Below are 6,410 nucleotides of genomic sequence, written 5' to 3' on the forward strand. Positions count from 1 at the left end.
TGGTGCTTCCTTCACCTCACTATCATGACCTCAATTCGACCATACATATCATACATATGAGATTAGACCAGAACATGCACACTGCTACAGATAAGAGCCCACAACACAGGGAATCCAGTATAGATAAAAAGCCCCAAGGCCAACATGGGAGTAGAGATACCAGGAGGATTAGGGGAGGGTGGGGGGAGAAAGGGAGAATTGATCATAAGGATCAACCCTCTCAGGGTTACGGACAATGGAAAAGTGGGTGAGGAGCAATGGAGGAAAATGTAAGATATGAAAATAATAAACAATAATTTATCAAGGGTTTGTTAGGGAGGGCAGGCGGGCAAGAATGTGAAAGAAATGGGGAGCTGATATCAGGGGCTCAAGTGAGAAGGAAAAACTTTGAAATTGATGATGGCGACATATATGCAAATGTGCTTGACACACTGGATAAATGTATGGTTTGTGATAAGAGATGTAAGAGCCCCCAATAAAATGATTTAAGAAAATGATGATGCCAAGAAATGTACAAGTGTGCTTGACACAATTGACTGTATGTATTATGATAAGAGTTGTATGAACACCCAATAAAATGACTTATTAAAAAATCTAATGGGAAGAAGATACCCTCTTCTTCAAGTAGTGCTTGAAAAAATGGATAACTACCTGCAGAAAAATGAAGCAAGACTCTTATCTCACTCCATCCACAAGAATAAACTCATGTTGGATCACAGACCTCGAGGTGAAACCCCAAACTATTAGGACCATCAATGAGGGAATTGGGACAAACCTAAGAACTTTGTCACTTTGTCACTTTGTAGGCCATCGGAAACAGGGAAGGGCACAAACACAGAGGTTTCACAAATGGGATATACTAAAGATTAACCACCTGTTTACATAAAACAAATTTGTCAAGAGTAGTAAGAGAGCTTGTGGACTGGGAAAACATCTTTAGCAATGAGACATCAGACAAAGGCCTTATTACTAAAATCTACAATACTCTGCTTGGTACAATAATTAAAAAACAAATAGCCCATTGAGGAAGTGGGTAAAGGACCTTGTGATGGTTACATAATTTCATATCAACTTGTTAAATAGGTTATAGGGGTGGAGTCTAGCCTGTCAAACAGGTCATAACCAATCATGCCTCTGTGTGGGCATGGCCATCTCCTGAGGATTTGGGATACTGCTCCTTTCTTATGCAGGACACACACTCCCCTTTCAAAACATTGCTATTGACAAGAAGCATGGAGCTACACTATGGTTCCTGAGCCCTGGAACTGAAAAGCTAACTGGAGACCCACACCAACATTGAAATGCTTCCACTGCGACAGGATTCACAAGACTTTCCACCCACTGGCCTGTGATCTTCCTTTGGCATCATTGTACGTGTTGTGTAAATCTGAAGAGGAACTTATAGACTGGTATCATTAATATGGACTAATATTGGACTTAGAGACTTGTACTGGGTTGGTCTGGGATGTTTTCTTAATATACAATTACTTTTTGATATAAAGTTCTCTCACATACATGATTGCCAATGAATTTGTTTCTCTAATCAACCTGGACTAACACAGATATGAAAAGAAATTTCACAATGGTGGAATTCCAAATGGCCAATAAACAGATGAGAAAATGTACCTGATCAATAGCCATAAGGGGAATGCACATTAAAACAACTATGTGATATCACCTAATATCCTCATAGATAGCCCAATTTAAGAAATGAGAAAATAGCAAGTGTTGGTGGGGTTTTGGTGAGATAGGAACTCTCATCTACTGCTGGTGGACCTGTAGGTATGTGGAACCATTATGGAAATCGATTTAGTGATACTAAAACAAATGGAAATCGAACTATCATATGACTCAGAAATTCCTCTGCTGAGCATATACCCCAAATAGGAAAGAAATAAACCACAGCCAGAGATCTGTGCTCCAATATCCATCGCAGCACAGTTCACAATCACAAGGAGTTGGAAACAACCAAAATTTCCATCAACAAATGAATGGATTAAAGAACTCTGTTACACACAACCAATGGAGTACTATGTATCCCTAAAAATCAGCAATGAATTCAAGAAGCAGATTGTCCCTTGGGAAGAGTTGGAGGAAATTATGCCGAGTTAAGCTTAAAAAGCATAAGGAGAGCAAATGCTTTGGAAATGATGAGGGCAAAGAATGTACAGATATGCTTTATACAATTGATGTATGCATATGTATGGATTGTGATAAGAGTTGTATGAGTCCCTAATAAAATGTTTAAAAAAATAAAGCACAAGGAGCATAGGGGAAAAGCCGCTAAATTAATAAATTCTTGGAGCAAGGCCCAACTCTCTGGCAAGGGTCAGGCTCAACCGAGGGATACATAGGACAGACATCTAAAAAGGAGGGGGAAAGGGGGAAAAAAAGAGAGGATGTTGCTATTGGGTGAATGTGACCCCAACCCACCCATGGGGAGGGTACTGTTTATGTTTCCACAGAAAGGGAGAGAGTGACCAGACCTAACCCTTGAAGACAATGTCAAGCCTTGAAGACAAGCCTTGAAGACAATGTACCAGCATGAAGCAGACAACGAAAAATAGAGGTCCACAGGGCCAGTTTCAATCCCAGCTATGTCTACCCCCTCCCAAGAAGATTTCACTGAAAATACTGTCCGGGGAGAGTTGCAGATATGCCCAGACTACAAGGGAACAAACTAAAAGGGAAAGAGAGAGAGAAAGTGGACCACATCCTGGTCCACCAAGCCCCAAGGATGACACTCAAGCTCGGAGCAGCCAACGGACAGACTGGACCATAGGGCCGGCACCATCACAAGACACGTTGTCCCCATACTGATGCACAGTGCTGCCAGGTACAGCACTGGGGACACAGTGTGGGAATTATGCCCAGTCTGACCCCCGCCCCCTCACATTAGTCAAAACGCTCAAGGATTGCAACAGAGCAGCAAGAGGACAAAAGCTATGAAGTCCCTGAGGAATCTGGAAAAGACTTCAGACACAGAGGGCAGGACTTGGCACCTCATCAAACTCAATCGGAAAACATACATAAAGGTAAGCAGACAGACCTGAAACTATTTATAGGCCCAGTTTTCTATTCTTATTTTACCTTTTTTCCCATGTATATCTGTCTAAGTTAGGTAAAATAAACAATCCCAAGAGTTAAACAACAGAGTCAGGGAGATGGGGAAGTTGGGGCATGGGATGGGGGAGCCAACAAAGCTAGGGACAAGGAAAAAAGAAGAGATCTAAACTCAACGGAGAGGAAGGTGTAGAATGCCTGGTAGGGTTTGATCAAGTGTAATGTAGCCAAGAAAAACTACTGCGAGCCTGAGAGCCAAAAGGTCAAACGTGATAGGAGGACAGGAAGAAATGAAAAGGAAATAGAAGAAAGGACTAGGAGGCAAAAGACATTTATAGAGGTATAAATACAACCATGTTTATATGTAAATATTTCAATATACAAGGAAATGAATGTAGGTCTATGTACATATATTTAAATGTCGAGTATCAGGCAGACATTGGGCCTCTACTCAATTCCTCCCTCAAAGCAAGAACACTTTGTTCTAATAACCGGGCATTCTGTGATGCTCACTTTCCCAACACTATTGCTGAAGAAAAGATGGGTGAATAAGCAAATGTGGTGAAGAAAGCTGATGGTGCCCAGCTATTAGATTGTGTAGCATCTGGCATCTTAAAGACTTGAAGTTAAACAAGCTGCCATCGAACAGGGAAGTAACAAACCCCACATGGAAGAAGGACACCAGCCTATGTCCACCTGTGATCATAAGGCGTTGACAGGATTAGATATCAGGCATCAGAAGAGCCAAAACAAACAATCATATGGATGCAAATGAAGGGGGTCAGTCATAATAGAGACTCAAAGTGCATCTATAGACAATTGGACACCCTTCACAGAAGGGTCACATGGAGGGGACGAGCCAGACAGGTTGCAGTATAGCACCAAGTTAACACACTACATTTCTGCAGTTCTTTCATGCTTCCTACCCCACACTATCTTGACCCCAACTCTACACATTTGCCTAGACTGAAGTATGTATGCTGGCACAGATAGGTTCTGACACATGGAATACAGGACAGATAAACTACTTAGGAAAAATAATGAGAGCAGCGATATCACGAGGGAAGGGGGAAGGTGGGGACAGAAGGGACAGAAAGGCGGAACAATTCGCAATGATTGCCATATAACAGAAATGTTCGTTAAGGGAGACAGCGGATGGTATAATACATGAAAGTAATAATAATTGATAATTTATCAAGAGTTTTGAGGGTGGAGGGTAGGTTGTGTGTGTGTGGGGGGATTTGATACCAAGGGCTCAAGTACAAAGAAAATGTTTTGAAAATGGTGATGGGAACATATGTATGATTGTGTTTCATAATTGATATGTGGATTGGTATATGAGCTGTAAGAGCCCCCCAATAAAATGATTTATTAAAAAAATAAAACTGGTCTTGGGTTGAGGATTTTTTTTTTTTGCTTACCAGTTTGTGTAATTAGAGATGGTCAGACACAACCTATTCCATTTTTGCACCCACCAAGGAGTGGAGGGCACATAGTTACCTCACAGCTGAAGAATAACACTGTAAGAGGGGAACTTCAGCAGCTTTCAAAGGTTCTGTGGTTACCCTTCTGTCTAGGTAAGAGGAAGTGATTGGAAATGAGCTGGTAAAACTACATCCAATGGGGATAATTGAATTCTGAGGGTTCAGGGAGCAAGTGGCAACACTTAATCATGAAGGACGAGTAGTCAAACATGTTGTTACCTTTGTCCGAGACTAATTAATAATTATTCTATTAAAATAACCACAAGGAAATATGATAATATTGAAGAAAATGTTCAGGCTTTTGAAGAGTGAATTCCATCGAGTAAAAGCCTCGCTTTTCAAATGGCAAGAGAGAGTAGCTTCTAAGAGGAGAATGACACCGTATAGAGCACGGCGGAAGAACTGACACATCCAATAAGGGTGCTGGCGCCCTGGGCTGCAGAAGTGGTGTCGTGGGTTACAGCTTGGCTTGCTAACCCAAAGTCAGCCAAAATCACAATCTAAAAGAGAGCATAAAATAATAATAATTAGGACAAATTTAAAATAAGTCAAAAGGAGAACAAATGATAAGGTGTGCTTTAACCTAACTACATCAGCATTACTCCACTCTTCTCATGGCTCGAGAGTGAAACTATTTGCACCCCTAGTCTATGGTCAAAAGGACTTTGGGGGTTTAATCTATGTGGGGACCTTCCAGTAGACTTGGTGCAGGCACTGTCATTCAAACCATTCTGGGGGCTCCGAATTTAAACTCTAGTACAATTCCATCATCCAGCTTTGGATTTTATTGTATGTGATCCATGACTCATACTGGCTGTTATAGATATATTCTTTCTTTACATTGAATTGCAATCCATACTGTATTTTTTTATTTTCTTTAAAAATAATCTTATTGGGGGCTCTTACAGTTCTTATAATAATTCACACATCTATTTTGTCAAGCACATTTGTAAATATGTTTATCCTTTTCAAAACATTTTCTTTCTACTTTAGCCCTTGGTATCAGTTCCCGTTTACCCCTCCCTCCCACCAATATGAACCTTTGATAAATGATAAATTATTATTATTTTCATATCTTACTCCATCCGCTGTCTCCCTATACCTATGTTTCTGTTGGTCATCACCGAGCGTGGGGTGGTAGGGTGGTTTTAAGTCAATGATTGCAATCAGTTCCCTCTCTCTTCTCCCACTTTCCCCTTACTCTCATTATATCGCTACTCCGGCAATCTTTCATTTTCACCAATAAGTGCTTCAAGTTCAATTTCCATTCGGCAATCAGGTGTGTCACCTGCATATTGCAGAATGTTAAGGAGTCTTCCTCGAATGTTGATGTCACATTGTTTCACATAGCGATAACTTCTCAAAGGTTCTAACTCTGAGACACGTTTTACCTGATTTTAAATCACGTTCTTTTTCCTTGTTCTCCTCAAATAACTGCTTCTTGGTCTCTGTACCAAGGCTGTAGGAACACAATTAAGTATGCTGGAATTCATATTCCTTGCAATATTATTCATAGTTATAATCTACAAACTAAAAGTCAGTAAAGCATAAGCAATAAGTCAATAAAGCAATATTATTCATAGTTATAATCTACAAACTAAAAGTCAATAAAGCATAAGTAAACATCTTTCTGCTATTCTTTACTCTCAACCAAGATGCATTTTAAGTCTCCAGAATTTAGTCAAAATGAGCACTTAATTACTTTTACCAGTTCTGGACTACAGGAGCTTTTTTTCAGGTAAGGTGAATTTTTTTTTGTAATTATCATGCCTTTTCTCTTTAAACTTTGGGTTCACAAGAATCCCTGTACTCTCAATCACTTGGTGAGTCTAAGAAAATTCATTGTCTTCAGGGTTGCTTCCC

This window comes from Tenrec ecaudatus, chromosome 7 (genome assembly GCF_050624435.1).
Source record: "Tenrec ecaudatus isolate mTenEca1 chromosome 7, mTenEca1.hap1, whole genome shotgun sequence".
NCBI lineage: Eukaryota > Metazoa > Chordata > Mammalia > Afrosoricida > Tenrecidae > Tenrec > Tenrec ecaudatus.